The sequence below is a fragment of the Sturnus vulgaris genome, chromosome 2, assembly GCF_052056855.1.
Source record: "Sturnus vulgaris isolate bStuVul1 chromosome 2, bStuVul1.hap1, whole genome shotgun sequence".
Classification (NCBI taxonomy): Eukaryota; Metazoa; Chordata; class Aves; order Passeriformes; family Sturnidae; genus Sturnus; species Sturnus vulgaris.
Genome location: NC_142244.1, coordinates 244841 through 261722, shown reverse-complemented (window position 1 = coordinate 261722; position 16882 = coordinate 244841). Strand labels below are relative to the sequence as shown.

General features: G+C 38.6%; 2 protein-coding genes across 8 annotated transcripts in view; one reads left to right on the top strand and one right to left on the bottom strand.

Annotated features, from left to right (window-relative positions):
• CMSS1 (cms1 ribosomal small subunit homolog) overlaps positions 1-16882 on the top strand; it is a 220715-nt gene that overhangs the window by 35498 nt on the left and 168335 nt on the right. The gene's annotated exons all lie outside the window — the stretch shown is intronic.
• FILIP1L (filamin A interacting protein 1 like) overlaps positions 1-16882 on the bottom strand; it is a 186863-nt gene that overhangs the window by 33614 nt on the left and 136367 nt on the right. Inside the window, exon 1 of one of the 5 annotated variants that reach the window (XM_014885686.2) lies at positions 924-1066. The exons of the other annotated variants lie outside the window; for them this stretch is intronic. The gene's annotated coding sequence lies outside the window, so the exon portion shown is untranslated. Of the gene's footprint in view, positions 1-923; positions 1067-16882 lie in introns of those variants that run through there. 5 annotated transcript variants of the gene reach the window in all.

Here is a 16882-nt window from a genome sequence, read left to right as displayed (position 1 = left end):
TTTGCCAGAGCTCGGCCCTTAATTAACGGAGAGGACAGTGTAATTTTGCATACTACGCAGGTGTGAAGTCTGATCTTTCAAGGCGCTTTGTGCCTCGTCAGAACTGTTTTTTCATTCCCTGTTTCCTGGAGTTAATAGCTGCAATACTGTTGAGCATCTTGCAGTATAAGCCTAGAAGAGAGCAGTATGCTTTCTGATTCTCACACTCATCATGTGTTTGAACAGGATTAAAAGTTTTTTTCATCAAAATCTGACAGTTCTGCCCTCTTGTGATTTGACACTTGCACGCAAGACACAGAAGAGGGAAGCAGTGTGTAGGAGTTGAAAAGTTTGTTAGTAATTAAACTAGTTGCAATTCTTTCTTTTAGACATAGCATAATCTTAAAACAAAGTAATGTTTGTGGCAATTTATACATCGCTCTGAAAAATACAGTAGAAGTTGTTCAAAAGTATAATAAATGCTTAGAGACATGTGTGTGTACATGTCTACTAATATATAGCATATGCATGTAAATGCAGCAGAAGGAAAGGCAGTAGCTCTACCTAATATATTACAATACTGTTGGACTCCTTCCACAGCTTTAAATGCAGTCATGATTTTATCCGACCATTTGGAAAGTGTGTGTAATTCATAACTCTCTCCTTCTTTAATGTTACGTTAATTCCTCATCTGTTGATCTGTTGCCTCTGCAGGAATTGTTTTAAAGAGGGTTTTTAACACTTGAAATAGTCACCCTATATATGATTCACCAGACATCTTCTAGATCTCCTGCTGCTTGGGGTATTTCATTGTTTCTTAGTCCTCACCCCTTTTTTTTTTTTTTTTTTTTTTGGAAGTGACTTTTTAAAAGGTATCTCAACAGGAAAAAGCCAGAGGCGCCAGTGCTTGCCAGAAGAAGCTTGCTTCCCACCCTCTGCCTTACCTTGCGCTGGCGGGCTATAGCAATCCCGGGTGAGCCGGTGCTGCGGGGTGCCGGCGCTGCGCGGTGGCATCGGGGCTGCTGCGAGCATTCCAGCGCTCCCGCGGAACAATGAGGGATGGGCGCGCGGGCGGCCCGAGCCTATCCACCATTACGTCAGCGCCTTGCCATATAAGGCGCGGTGCGGCCCCGCCGCGCTGCCCGTGCGCTCCGGTGCGGCCGCTGCCGCCGGGGCGGCTCGGGTCGCCCTGGGCAGCCCGGCCACCTCTGGGCAGCTCGGCTCCCTTTTGGGCAGCTCGGCCCGGCCGCCTCTGGGCAGCTTAGCTCGGGGCGGCTCGGCTCATTTTGGGCAGCTCGGCTCCCTGTGGATACGTCGGCCCTGGGTAGCTCAGCTCGCCCTTGGCAGCTCGGCCCCGGGTGCTGGCTCCGGCTGAGCCCAGCGCTGTGTGAAACACTGCGTTTGTCCACCAGCTCAGGGCCAAGAAGAATGTGCGGAAGGTTTGGGTTAGGGCAGTTCCTCTCTAGCCCTGATAATAAAGTCGTTAGAAGTTGTTACTGATTAGGTACAATGTTTTCCTCTTAGTCTCGCAGCCTAGAGTTTAAAAACGGAAAAACTAAATTCGAAGTAATCTTGTTTAATTAGTTGTTCTGAGGGAGCTTTTTCTGGTTTTCTCTTTTCTTTTTCTTTTTTTTTTTTTCCTTTTGATTTTATTATGACCAAAAATGCGACTTTAGCTGAACTCCTCTGAGGGGGGATATGAACTTTGAACTTTCCTTTTTTTTTTCCTTCTGTAAAGAGTCGGGGTCCTTGGAGGATAGTATTTTATTTCCTGATGATGTAACTACAAAAAAATTCTCTTAAGTGATGATGGGAAGGCCAGATGAAATCTGATTTTTTTTTTTCTCTTCAATGTTTTTTCTACAAACCCCTTTCCTTTTTCATATGTTTGTGTTTCAGCGAACCCAATTAAGCAGTCCAACCAACTATTTTTAGTAAGAAGGTCTTGAAGAAATTAGTTGTTTAATATTTAGGAAAGAGGCAGAAAGCCAAAAAGTAGGATTCAGATTGAAGAACTTAAAATGTGTAGTCCCTGTCCTTTAGCGTACACTCTGAAGAAACTGATGACAGAAGGAAGAAATACTGGAAATAGGCACAAATTTTGTTACTGAAAATCCATTAAGGGTTAATGGGATTCAGTGATATAAACTCCTCTCATGTTGGTGGGTAAATTTGACTGTTGGAAGGCATTCTACACTACTAAAGTAGTGGATGTATCCACAATTAATTTATTTGCAGCATTTAAATTTTAGTCTTCATCTCTATAGATTAAGCTGTTCTCTGCCTGCTTTTAGTGTGTTTTGACATATTGAACATAATGTTAACAATAAAGCAAGTTACTTATTTGGGGGTGTTATCTATAGGTGTGAAGACAAATGGTGATTAAGATGCTTGCATTTCATTAACAAGACAGACATCTTCTAGCTATCTTGCATATATTTATGAGTGTACCTGAAAAAGGTACTTATTCTTGAGTTGGAAAATACAGGCAACCCCTTGTATGCTTACTGAGTCAAGACTTCCTCAGAACTCTGCTGCTTATTTGTATGGGTGATCCTGCTGTTCCCTCTTTGTAAGCTTCTGAGAAAGTTCAAATTTGGGTGCCTCATCAGAAAATTTTCATATTGTTTAATACTAACCCTTCCCAAATGTTTTTGGAGATACCAATGGACAGACCAGGATAATATTTCATTTGCTATTCTAGGGAGAGTTAATAATCAAATCCAAACAAAAACAAAATAACCTGTCCTTTAGCTGATATTGACCTATTCAGTTCTTTGGCTAATGTTTTTGGAGGCTAACAGTTTGTCTAGTTTTTCTCAAAAGTATTATGCCAATACAGATAATTTGAAGTACAAGCTCATCTAGGTGACCTTGTAGCTGAAGATATTTCTCATACCAAATTCAGCCTTTCTGCTGGGACTGTTTAAAATGACAGGACAACTGCAGGTGCAAGGTACTAAGAGCAGGCTGTGGAGGTACTGCTCTATCCAATTCTGATTTGCAGGGGGAGTCAGGGAATTTTTTCAGTGGAAGGTATCTAGTAGTTAAATATGAATGCATTTTTTTACATATGTGTATGTATGTGTGTATGCAAGCATAAATATATAAATCCTTAGGGATTAGAATACTGTTTCTGTCCTGGGTTTGTTTTTTTTCTGCTCTTCCCTTTGCAGTTGTTTTTTTTTTTCTGCAAATTTCCCTTCACTTGCACACACCCCGTTTCTGTAATCTATATGAAAATTGCCTGCATTTTTGTTCTCCCACATGAAACAGTTGTTTTAGGCCATAAGCAGCTTTGAAGAAGATGACTTCTCAAAAGCTGGTAATCAAAAATTCATCCTCACAATCTAGTTCTGCTATGGAGTGGCAAGGAACACAGCTGAGATAGTGCTGGTGATAAGTTTATTGGTGCTCTGGGAACAGGGAATAGGGAATGCAAGTCCTTCTCTTTATAAGTCTGTGTTTACATCTGGGGATGGCCAAAATACAAACTCCTCGTTTCTTAATTAATTCCTCTCTGCAATACAAAAATGCACATCTGTGACCTTCTGCAAACCATCTTTATCAAAGAGCATCAGCTGAGTGTGTAATGGCCTGACTTCCTTCTCTTATATTGTTATGACTTAAGGGACATTGTACAGTGCTACCCAAGCCCTGTTAAGGGCCTGGAAATATTATTAAAAATTCCAAGTTCTGGACTACTATAACATGAAAAGCTTCTTTTATCTGAGGCGATGAACGGAGTTGCAAAGAAGCCTTCCTTTACTGCATTTTTACAGTTTTTTTCAGTATCTGTAGGTGGAATCCTGGCACTGGTGAACTACACTGAAGAGGAAAAAAGAAAAGCCTTTGGGCAGGCAGCTGTGCCAGTCTCTTTCTCTATTGCTCCTTGAAAATGAATTCTGTTTCCTTAGTTACTACACATAGTTTTTACACAGCATTGGTGCATTTGCAAGTATTGTGACAGCAAAAGGAACTGTTGATTTGTAGAAATTGGAGACCAAAAGAAAATCTTATTAAATCATTGGTACATCTCCTGTCCATGCAGGGCTGCTCTCTGCAGCTGCTTGCAGTGACTTTTTTCTAGTCTCTGCTTATCATTTTGTATTGATATTTGTGCCCACATTCTTTCAGGATTTTACTTTAGAAAAATAGAAGCTGGGAAGATGGAAGATTATATGAGGCAAGGAGAAGATAGGACAAATAAGCTCAAAGACTTTGGGGCAGTTGTTTAGACTTTATCTTCAACTATCTGAATTCCTCTCATTACTTCCATCGTTAAACTACTTCTCTTTCCTTTTTCTTCCCATGGCATTTCATAGCAGCAGTTCCAGTGTCCTTAAACCCATAACCTATCTTATTGCAGCATTTGACCCCTTCCTTTGGCCATTTTGTATCTAAGATAAATAAAGGAAATAAGAATTTGGGCCTCAGTTCAGCAAAGCACTTAAAATATAGTCCTGTGTATTTTTGTTGAAAAAGGAAAGGACTTCAGCAGAAGTCTGGTTTTGATGATAAATTGAAATGCTCGGCTGAATCAGGCTCTTGGTCACATTTACTTTATGTAGATATTGTTAAAGCTTGGGCTTTTGAAATTCTCCCTGGGGTCTAAATCTTTAGGTTACTTTCATTTTCCAAAAATAAACATTTACTGAAGCACAAATACTGTCTAAGATTCTATTTGTACTTTACATTACTTAAAACTATTCGCATTTTTGGAGGTGGTCTGCTGAAGTTTTGCATGTGATACCTGGAGAACTGAAACATATGCAGAATTGACAAGTTGAATTTTATTGCCTTGCATAAATGGGTTTTGATAATTAATGTTTTAATAACTCATGTGACATCAAGCATTTTTGCCCACTGTGAGCTCAGCCTTGTCTCTGAAATTTGTGGAAGTTTGGACATTACTCAATGGAAGAAGATTCGCTCTAATTACTTCTCAGATTGTTAGCATCCTTCAAAAATTTTCTGATTTATCTTTATTATTTCTCCTAGCAAGTGTTTTAGGGTTTCATATCTAATGTTTAGATTAATTTCTGAATATTGCAAAGAGAAATATGGAGGTTATTATGGCTTATTTACAGCCTGAAATATACTGACAACTGATAAATGCATGTGGAAGGCAAGGGGCAGAAGCAGGGGAAAATTCTAAAGATAACATTCTTCAGATTCATGTGCCTTTTACTATGGACCATGGGCGGAAAGAGATTCATATCTCCATTACTCTGTGTTTTTAATTTTCTTTGGCAGCAGGGAGAAATATTTTTTCAAACTCTCCTATTGTTTACAGATTCCATTATTCTCCCTTTTTTTTTTTTGGCAGATACAAATAAAATTCCTAGCCAAACGTTAAGGATAATTAGATCCCTTGATGTTGGGCACTGTATTGGGAAGTTGATGACTGCACCTCTCAGCTACTAATGGCTTCTAAGGAGAACTTGCAAGTGCTTCATATCTGCTTCTTAGGTGGTTTCATTTTGTATATGGGACCAAGGTAATTCTTTAATGAAAAAGACAATTTTTTGCATGGCAGAGTTTACCATGAACAAGGATGGATAGAATTTAATTTGTATGCCTTCCCCATCTCTTTATAAACCATATATAGCCAAGTAATCTTTTCTCCATGATAAAATGAGATAATGTTCTTTAGTTCATGAAGGCTCTGTAGAAGAGTATATTTTAAGAAGTTTGGGATTGGAGGTTTGTTTTGTTGTTTTTGTGATGGATTCTGCAGTGAAATTTTTTTTATCAGCCCACCCCCACCCACAAGTGTGCCTGTCCAGTTGGGCTATTTCTGGAGGCATGACAGCCATTTCAGTATTAATGCAATAGCAAAAGTGAGTTGTAATCCTGTGAAGACTTAGGACCTTGGAAGGTGCTCAGTTTCATGTCTGTAAACATGCTTGGAAGTAGAACATATTTTAAATGTCTGTCTTTAGTCATTGGACTGGAGAAAAAATGACACTACGTACTACTTTTCTTCATCCATTTCCTTTGAATTCAGCAAGGCAAGATTGTTTTTGTAAAACTTCAGAGAAGTGGTATGGCTGAAACATTTTGGGCCTTGAATCTGACTCCACGTGTATCCCTGTCTCTTTTTAATGTTTCAATCTAAGCTATGAGTTCAGTCATTTTATCCAAAGTGATCTACTCCTTTTCAGAGCAGTATAATTCTTGTTTGAATAAAAACTGTGCAGGTTTGTTGACTCAACTTTTCACACTGTCATGAATTGAACATGGAGGATGTTTTTTCAAAGCTTTGATGATATGAGATGAAAAAGTAGATCAAGTAAATTGCAAGCCCTTTCAGCTCTTCCATCTCATGCACCATTTCTTCCCGATGCTTTTCCCTTCACATCTGTTGTTCCTGCACTTGCTGGGTGATGCCATTCCACCAGTGGCTTGGAGAGCAAAGCCCAGCACACAAGTAGAAGGAATTTGGCATTCAGTGCATTTCTTGTGGGTTGAAGGTTTACAGGAGCCTTCTGAGACCGTTGACTACTGTGGGAGCACAAGCCTGTCGAGCACACACTTCTGTGAATGTGGGCTTGAATGCAGCATTGGAGCTGGAAAGAGACTCATTGGTGCCATTGATTTTATGACAAAGCTGTCATGCTTTTTTTTTCCTTTTTGGTGGTTAAGTAGAGAAAATCCAGAATTAAAATGTATGATGAAGTTTACATGTCATTGTTATAATTCTGTTGAGCAGGCTTCTCTTGCTTCCTACTGATTAACCCAGTGAAAACAGAGCTGTTAAAGAGTTTTTTTGAAAGGGAGTAAGGTAGTAGAAGAATGAGTATGGATGCTAAGGAAGGCAAAATTTCCAAGGAGCGAACATATTTTTTTGTTGGGCTGCCTGCATTAGCAGAGTAGAACACAAACATGCTCTTGGGCCCAGAGGCCCTTCTGTGCCTCTCTAGATGCTGCATCTATGTTACAAAATCTGTGTAAGAGCAGACATGTTTTCTGCCTTGATAAATCCTCCCCGTAGGATTCCTGGTAAGAAGTACATTGAAAAAGGCTTTTCTTATTCTCTGTAATTTCAGTAGCCATACATTAGTTCCTGTTTAAAGCACAGTGCTTCAAGTTATTGGTGATTTTGGTACCTGTTCAAGGAATATGTGTTGAAATAATGCAGAGGCAAATGTATCCTATAGAGGCTGTTTTAGATTGCAGATTTCTAGGGATGTAATGTAGCTCGTAAAACTTTGGTCCCTTTAGGATTCAGAATTGCTGAGCTATCTGATGGATTCATAGTTTAGAAATGTGACTTAGTTGTGTGGTTCAGTTCTCTGGTCTGGGAAAGTATTTACAGAATTTCTTGACCTCTTAGGGTGTAGTCACATGTAGCTCTTTGTGTTAGTCTTGCCCACAGCAGGTACTGTTCAAGGAGTCTCTTGGGCTTGGGGAAATGTCTTTAGCAGACCCAGACACTCCACAGCTCCAGAGTCTGCAACAAAAATTTTACAGAACCCTGGAGTGAGGAGAGGGGAACAAATGCAAAAGGGTATTAATTTGACTTTTTTACAGCAGCTGGCATGAGACCTATCAGCCTTAACAACCATTATTTCCAACTCGGCAATATTGAAGTTGTGTCATTATCTGAGAACACTTTTATTGATCTCATGTCTCTGTGTATTATGTCAACAGGATGGACTATTACTAAGAAAGTCTTTTAGGAGATGAACTAAATGCTTGAATAGGCTACAGCTTGCTTCATGCTTGAAAGCTGAACTAAAGCACAAAAAAAATGTGGTTTTAGGAAATTCTCTTCCAGCATCTGAAGGAAAGGCAAAATTTTCTTTTAGTCCCTAAAATCCTATGCTCTTTAAACAGCCTTCCCTGCAACCTTTCCCATTGCTTTATAGTCTGCTTTATTTTGTGGAGTCTTTTAATTGTTGAGTACTTTATTTTTAACCTGTTCTGTTCAGTTGCCTATTTTTAGTTGTAAGGATGAAGCTTCTGTACCTTTTAACATTGTTTCCCTGGGTAACTTGATTGAAAGCATTTTGATAGAGCATAATTTCTGGCTTCTGTTTGCTCTGGCAAAGTGACCTCAGGAGCTTCTAATAGGAAGATTAATATTAATTAGATGAAAGATAGTTACAGTCCATAAAAATTATGGACACTTATAAAGTGTTGTGGTCAGGATGAACTGTGTAGAATTGGTTAAAGAGAGCAATGCATTAGGTTCTTTATTGTAGTGATACAGTTTCATGTAAGTGAAATCTGTAGTGGCATATTCTATTGTGAAATCCCATAGTACATTTAATAACTGCTAATAATTTATCTTATAAGCAGACTATACTATTACTCAAGAAAAAAATAAGCTAATTTCTTAAATGGATTCAGCAAGAGAACATAGACTTTAGTACTTTTAGGTGACTCTAAGCACTTAATTTTGTAGATCTTCAGGTTATTTACCCTCCTACCCCCTCTCCAATAAATACAGAACTATATGGGTAGGTATATATTTGTGCATGACTAGCTAGTAGCAAGGACAGAGGAGAAAAGTGGTTCTAGTTACTGTAATGCAGTACTTATGATAGTACTTGTGCAGCCTTTTTGTGTTTAACCTTTAAAATGATACAGAAATGTCTGGATTCCATGTATAATAAACAGAGGCCTGGAACTAGAAAGCTGCAGAAGAACAAGTATATTTTTGAATTCCTAATGTATGTTGTACTGGTTAAATCCAGATCCAGTTATACATGAACTCTTACTTTGATTCAAATTTGGGACACATGAAATTTGTTAGTTCTTTTCTGTTTTATTCTATTTTTCTGATTTTAATTGTTTTTATGTCAAATTTCCATAGTAGATGGGCAGAGGTTATTCTCACATAAAACAAATCAGTACTTGATATTGCTGCTGAGTAAAGAGGAGCATACATGAATCCAAGCACTACCAAAATAGGAGGAGTTATTTTGCTAGAAGCCTAAGATGTGTCCAGAGTGATATAAGGTTATACAGAGCTTGACAAGAATAAACACTTTGAGAGCTATAAAATATCTTTGACCTTGGGGCTTGGGAACCTAAGTGGAGCCTTAACTTTTAACTATCTCCGTGTATGTAAATCAAAGCAAGTCATGCCCAGAAATGTTGCTAAGTATATTTTTCTCAGCAGTCAGTGTGATGGATGGTTGCAGTTCTTGGAGTGGTTGTGGTAGGCAAAGGTATCCCTGGAGCAGAAACACGCATAGCTCAGGGGCCTGTGGAAACCCTTAGTGGTGGCTGCTCGTGGAGAGCAGGGTCTGAGTTGGAGGGAATTCTGGAGTGCCTTCAGATCTGTTGGGAATCACTCTGAAAAATTTATGCAGTTTTAGACAAAGGAATTCTGGGTGTGTCTGAACATCAATGAACGATGGTTCCAATGGATTTTGACTTTTTTCAGCTAGTTAATATTTAGAATGAATGACTGAGGGCTGTGTGATACCTTAGCTTTAAATGATGTCCTGGTCTGTGTTCCACATGTATTGATGTCATAGAATTTGGGTCATTTAGTCAAACTTGGACTCATTACTTTTGCTTCGATATTGGGCTTTCTTGGAAGCATTTTCTCTCTTTTAGGTACTTACCAAAAGCAGCAAAGCTGCCCATTTTTGGTAGTGAATTCCTACAGGCTTCAGGGAATAGCATTAACATAAGTAATACAAAAAGAAATGAGAAATCAAGTTTGTGAATCCTTTTGCAAGTACAATAATTTGTTTCGTTTCATAACTGCAGTATAGTAGAGAGACAAAATCACCTTGTGAAGTTGTTTGGGATTTTTTTCTTTAACTACTGCACCAGCTATTAACAAGTTTTTTCTCTTCCCTTCTTGTGCTATTCTATGCCTCTCTCTGTTTTTTATGTGGATCTAGGAGCCAAAACCAATAAAAGAGGGTGATGTTGTTCAGGTGAGATTCCAGTTTGTCTTTGTCATGCTGGAAAAAGAAAATCCATTAGTGGATTATTGGAAGGTGGAGGGAGGGTCATGTGAAGATGTCAATGTCCAATGGAGTGACTGGGAAATAATGGCTAGAGGTATTTTTAGCATTTGTACTGGAATGCAGGGAGGCTCATTGATTGCACTTTTGTTCCCTGAGGGAATTCAATGGGAAAGGGAAGAGGTCCAGAATCGGGAAGTAATCCACACAGAATTGCAAATGTGTGCTTTTCACTTTGACATTAATCTGAGTTTAGGAAGGAAAATGCCTGGGTGTTGCATTTCTGCATAGACTTATCTTAGAAATCTTGTGTTTCAAATAGGGCCAACTTGTTACTTTCAATTGCATGGCATTGAGGACAGAAAAAATGATCACATCTTTCATAATAAAGAAAAATGTTAACTTTGTTTTCTAGTAGAGCTTTGGGTTTGACTTTTTTATCTGTCTGCATTCTTCTGACCCCTGACGTTGTTTTATCTCTCTCTCTATTCATAGTAATTTTTTAAGTGACAGTGATTTTACTCAACTGATAATAGAACCTTATTGTTTTGTTGTGTCATTTTTCTGGTGAATATTTGAATATTTTATTTTCACTAAACTTTTATTCTCTTTTAAACACCATTTCTTCATTGACCTGAACTATGAAAGCTGCTATCGCTAAAACCCCATCAGGTGACAGTCCTTTTAAAGTTTATGTTTGTGTGCATGGTTTTATGACATTTATAGGCTATTACTGTTTCTTCTTTGATGAACAATGAATATACTGGGAATGTGTTAATGTGCAACATTTGAATGCAAATCCTAAGTTAAACACCTTCATAACTCTTAAGCTATGGGTGTATTGGTACAAGCTGGAATTCCACATATAATTTCTCTCTTAGGAATTGTACAGATATCTTTGATCTCTTTGGTGTTCTTTTGGCTGCTGCTTTTTCAGCATACGCATTTTTAAAAGTTACTTAAAGAAAACATTTTTTCTTTCTTATTCATAGATGCAGTTTAGGAGAGAATTTTATTCATTTTTTTGAGAAACTGTAAATTCAAATGAAGTTGGATAGTTTTGTGTAGTTTTTTGTGAGAGTAGTTTGGAAGAAAACTGTGATTCTGTTCTTGATGTCAGAAAGTTTGTAAGTGCTACAGAGAAGCAAACCATGAAGGGGGACATGGCTCTCGAGCAGCTAAGTGGTTCAGACTGGAAAGTGCTTGGGCTTCTGAATTCTGTGGTTCACAGTGAGCATGCTCAGATGTTTTGTTACTTCCAAAGAACTATTACATCATCTTATTTGCAAAGTCACTAGGCTATAGCTGTCTTTACATCCAACAGAGTTCTCAAGTGGGATATCAAATACATGCATTACATAATCAGAACAAAGTCTTTATTGGTTGATTGTACCCTTAGGGTGGGATGCTGATTGGTAGTTGCATATGGAAGACATAGTCGTGCAGAATTAACAATTTCCTAATCATCCTATCAACAGCTATGAAGTGAAATAGCCTGAGGATAGGATTCATGTGGGAAGGTATAGTAAAGAAAATAAGATTTTAAATTAGTTTAATGAGATCATCATCTTTCTGTAAATGCACTTAAATGTATTGAAACAAACAGAGAGAACCAGAAGAGTTTCATGGATATATTTATAGACTGATCTGCTGAACTTTCATGTGGTGTAATTCCTGTTGTTAATGAATTCAGAGGAGGTAGACCAATTTCCACTCAGTCTGTGGTTTTAATTTATTGGAAAATGATCCACTTAAAAATACCGGAAATAAATTTTTTTGGTTGTGGAATATTAAATTTGTCTTTCTAAGCCAATTTAAGTACTTTTTGGAGTTATTCACTTGTTAAGGACCATATGTGCAAAATATGTGTCTGGTGATTTTAATTGGTCCAGTTCAGAACTGGTCTGGTTTTTAATAAGACCTTTTTTTTTGTGGAAGGTATAATATAGAGCTTATAATTCTCAAGCTACATGAAAGTGATACTGAAGTTTGGTCTTTTATTGATTGTCGTAGTATTTTTTGTGATCTCAGTCTAGTTTTAATGAACCTGGATTTCATAGACCTCATTAAATAAATAAACAGGTAAATCCTTACTCTGTGGGCTATGAGACCACATAAAAAAAACAAAACCAAAATGCAAACAAACCCCCCCACATTAAAAAATCTGAGCTTTATGTTATGATGATCTACATGTGATTTTTCTGTATTGTCTTAATGCATTTTTTATATGTGGCTTCAGGATAAAATTGCACTGAACTTTCAAATTAAAACTGCTAGTCAGCCTTTGGCTATGTGTACCTGTTAGACTGGAAGGTGTTTGCTGTCTGAACCCAAGGCCATGGGTTTTGTTCCTCTTCTTGTGCTGCTCCCAGACTAAATTAGGCTCTGGTATGAGTAATCCATCAATATTGACTTTGCTTTTAAGGTATATTTGTTGAAGAGTGGGAACTTGTTGACAAGTTATTTTTGTTATTGTGCTTGTCCTAATATATCCTTAGAAATAAAAAATTTGATTTGGTCATTTCAAAGAATCCCCCCAGTTCTCCACCACATCAGTTTCAGATGGACAGTGCTCCTATAAAAATCTTGAAACAAGATACTGATTTTTGGAAGTGTTAGCCTCAAAATACTCTACTTGATCCTTCAAGGACCACTGGGACAGAAGTGTATGTAGTACTGAAGATCCTCAAGTGAAAAGCAAGGCATGTACAGCAGATTTTAAAACTTCCTTGTATTTTTGTCCAGTCACAGCAGACAGTGTAATTCTTTCAGGTTTTTTTGGAAATGCACACCCAGGACAGAGTGTGGATGAGCACTCAGTAGACTTAATAAAGCTAATACGCAAATTTTTGATGAATGCAAGTTTCAGCTGTTATCCATTGGATGGGCAATAGGTGATGTTTGGCATCCTACCAACTCGCTTTCTTTTTACTTAATAGCAGTTCTGTTTAGAAAAGTGGAGAGGGGAGGGTTGGGTAGAGGGATGAGCCTGTGTGACATTTTTTCCCTTATAGTTATTCATGTAGGTATCCTTCTGTTACAGTCTCCCAGTGATATTTGCACCAGTGATGGAGCAGACACTGGGAAAAAGGATTACTAGTTAATTTTAAGAGCTAAATATACATGTGACTGATGTGTTAAGGAAAACACCACCTGAAACACCCTCCAGGTTTTGGTAGGCAAGCATCAGCCTGTAGGATTTCTCTTTTTGACAGTGGAGCTTGCCACGTTACCTTTCTGCTTTTTGGCCTCTCTGAATTAATCCTGAATACTACTCAGAAATGCAAGGAAAAGAATAATTCTAATGAATTGCAGGCGGTTTCATAGGACACCTTGGAAGTTACAAGCGTCAAACCCTGGCATGAAAATTAGGTTTAAAAATTGGGTAAAAATAACACAGCAAGTCCAAGAAGAGTCACCCAATAACAAAACTGTAAATAGAAGTAAGACTTGCCGGATATTTCCCATTCTTAGCATAAACCCATGTCTTTAAGTAATGAACAGTGTCTTTGCAAAATTGAAAAATACCAGGCTTCAGGCTATTCATCTGTTGGGGGTTGAATTGTTCCCTTTTCTTTCTGTGGAATTTTCTCCCATTGTTATGCTAAGTAATTGTGGCTACACCTTAAAACGACAGATAATGTTCTCTCGTAGGGGGGTGGCTGGACGGGGAGGGGGGGGGGGAACTGGAAAAGGAAAGGTGGGACGGGGGTCTGGAGCGGGGGACTCTCTCTCGCTTGGCTCGTGGAGTGGGGAGGACAGCCCGGGGCTCCGCTCTGGCATCTTCCCCTGCCATCCCAGCACTGAGATCCACGCTCCCTGCCGTTGCACATCGCTCTGCTGCTCTCCCAGCTCACCCTACTATCTCCGGACACTCTGCTGAGCACCACGACCGACACCGTGAGGGGGAGTCACTTTCCCCATCCCCTCTCACCCCTGGGCCGCCGCCATCACCCAGCCCTCTTCAACTGCGCGGGACCTGCCCTGCCCCCACAGCACCGGTAACTGAGCGCAGGGAGACGGCCTGCGGCCAGAAGGGACTGGAGCGGAGCTAGACTGTTCTGTTCTGTTGCCAATTTTTATACCTGTTGTTGTTTTTTCTGCCTTGTTGGATATCAGTAAAGAACTGTTAACCTTATCCCCACGCCTCCTGCCTGAAGGCTTCTGATTTGGACCTAAAATAATTAAAAGGGAGGGGGTTACATTCCGCATCTCGGGAAGGGGGCTCTTGCTTTTCCTTAGACCATACCTGTCTTTCAAACCAAGACAGCATCTCTGTGGTTTCATTACGCTTTTGAGAATTTAAATGGAGGTAGAAGGTAATTGTTTAGTCTCTGATTATGCAGTTTAGGTATTTTTTTGACATTGAATATATGGTTTCCTTTTTTTCCTTTGGAAACCTCTGTCTGCATCTCCTCACATTAAAAACAAACCAACAATCAAAAACCCCTAACCAAACAAGAGAAAAAAAAATCCAAAAACCTGAAATCAACCAACCAAAGAAGTGAAAAACAAAACCAGAAAAAGATAAAGTATTGTCACGTAGTGATTGTGATGCTGATAATCACTGCAAGAGCACCAGACAAGAAAATAATGAAGTTTTAATTCAGTTTAGTAACACTTTTTATTCCATGACACATCTCTTGAAGCTGGCCAACATATCTACTTTTGTGTTGTTTGACGTTGAGTGATTCCTTTTGGAAACATTTGGTTATTTTAATCCTGTTTAAAAAATCTATTTCTCAGTGGACTAATTACTTCTGTTTAATTGTACCAAGGTAACTGCTCATTTCTCTTTTAATGGATAGCATCTATTTTTTCCCCCTCCATTCATCTACTCTTTTTTTCCGCCCACCTTTCTGAAGAATTATCTGCATCATTTTAGCTTTTCATGGTCTTCTCTTAACGACAAAAACAAGGGCATGTATAGTGTTTTAGATGTTCTTTGAGGTGCACTACTCTGGAACTGTGAAGTGTGTGCCCAAGTTGACCCTGGGAAGCAGGAGTTGCAGGGAGAGAGACTGCAAACCACCAGTAAACTGAGCAGTGAGTTTACAAGAAAAGAATGTTGGATCACCAGTGTTGATGCTTTGGTAAGCAATTCACAAAGGAATCTTCCATCTGGAAACTGAAAGGAGAAAGTTTATATAAGGTGGCCTTTAAAAAAAAGGTAAAAATTGAAAAAAATTGCTTCTCCAGTACATGGTTGCAGCTATATATTTTGCAGCATGAGTCATAGATGGCTTTATAGTTCTGCGCCCCCTTGCATAGGAGGAATAAACTTTGGAGAAGAGGAAGTTAAGAGAAAGCAGAAGTGTGAACAACTGCTAATGGTGCTCTCTCTGGCTCCATTCAGTCTGCCATTCCATCATACTTGAATGGGGTAATTCAGAGATTCCTTTCTTGGCATATAAGTGGCAACATATGTTTGAAACAGTGAGTGGGAAATGTAGGAAAAAAATGACAGGCATATGGCAATAGGAAGGCAAGGAAAAATTTGTTGCCCTAACGTTAGCCACATAATTGGTACACTTCACTTCTGAGAGACTGATTTATTTAAAGACAAAAATGTATGCTCCATTTATTCAGATTTTCTATATGTGGCCTTCATTTTACAATGCCTTTATAATTTCTCTGCTGTGGTGGAGTGGAGTGGAAGGTGATAGGAGAGGTTCAGAGCCTCAGCCAAGGAATAGAGGGGGAAATCTGGATGCAAATAGACAAACCAAGCTTCATTCATATTCTCATTTTAAAAGAGGAAGAATTGAAAACCTCCTTTATTTTAATATTCAGTTTTGTGGCCATTTTTTTTTTTTTTTAATTGAGTTAGCTAGAATGTTTATATGTTTATGGCTTAATGCAACATAAGGTGTACTGCTTAATGAATACAATAGCTGTCCTGGAAACAGGCATCATCCAAGATAGTGTTTCCAGTGTGCAGTATATGCTGAGGTAACCTGCTGACTTTAGTGAAAGAAGGATTTCTACCCACATATGCATGTCTGTGCACAATTGTAAGCAAAATGCAGAATCTCAAACTGTATGTCATGTGGAGAGAATGTGGGTAGTTCTTTCTGTTTCCTTAGTTTTGTGTCCTGAGTTGAATAATTCATTTCAAGGGAGAGTGTTTGAAAGTCAAGGTCAAATCTGGTCTCGTAGAGCTTCTGATGACATGTAAAATGTGTTTAGGAATGTTCTTTGGCCTGAAGCTGAAAACTACAATCCAAATAATATATTCTCAAAAATGCTTAGGAAGAAATCAGTCTGTTTTCTTTGTATTGAAAAATGATTTGTCAAAACCCTGGGAGAATGTTTCCCACCACATTTGCCTTCAGAAATGTGGCCTCTTTTCGGAAGAGTGGTGAGGCCCTTGCAGAAGTGTAACTTGGCAACTGATTGGTCTTGTTATGGCCCTTATTCCATGGGGATCTCAGTCCTTGCATGGAAAAGGAAAATTGACTAAACGACATTTTAATTTCATTCACTCTCCTTTCTGACCTCTTCTGGCTCTGGGATTTTATGGTCTAGTGGATTAATTTTGAGATGCTAAGTCTTCTGTGAGATTATAAATACTGGTAAATTGATTGCATTATGCTAGCAATTGTAGCTTATTCTGGGAGTGAAGGGCAGATGCCTTACCAATCTTATTCAAATTCAGAAAATATGCTGTGTTAAACTTCTAAAAAATAGATAAAAGGCCAACTGTGGCTTTTTAATAAACCAAAACAATGAAAACAGCCTCAATAATTAGTATTGTGTTAACACACTGAAAACTTGGGAAATCTGAGCTAGTATCTCTACCAGAGTAAAAGACATCACAAATACTGTCAGCAAAATGAATTAAAACAAATGCTTTGAAAGGAAATCTATTTATGCTATTCTGGTTGTCACCCACGTTAGCAAAAAGCCAGGAAAATAGAAATAAGAAATCTTTGGAGTTAAAAAGGAGGAGAAGAATTTCTAACTAT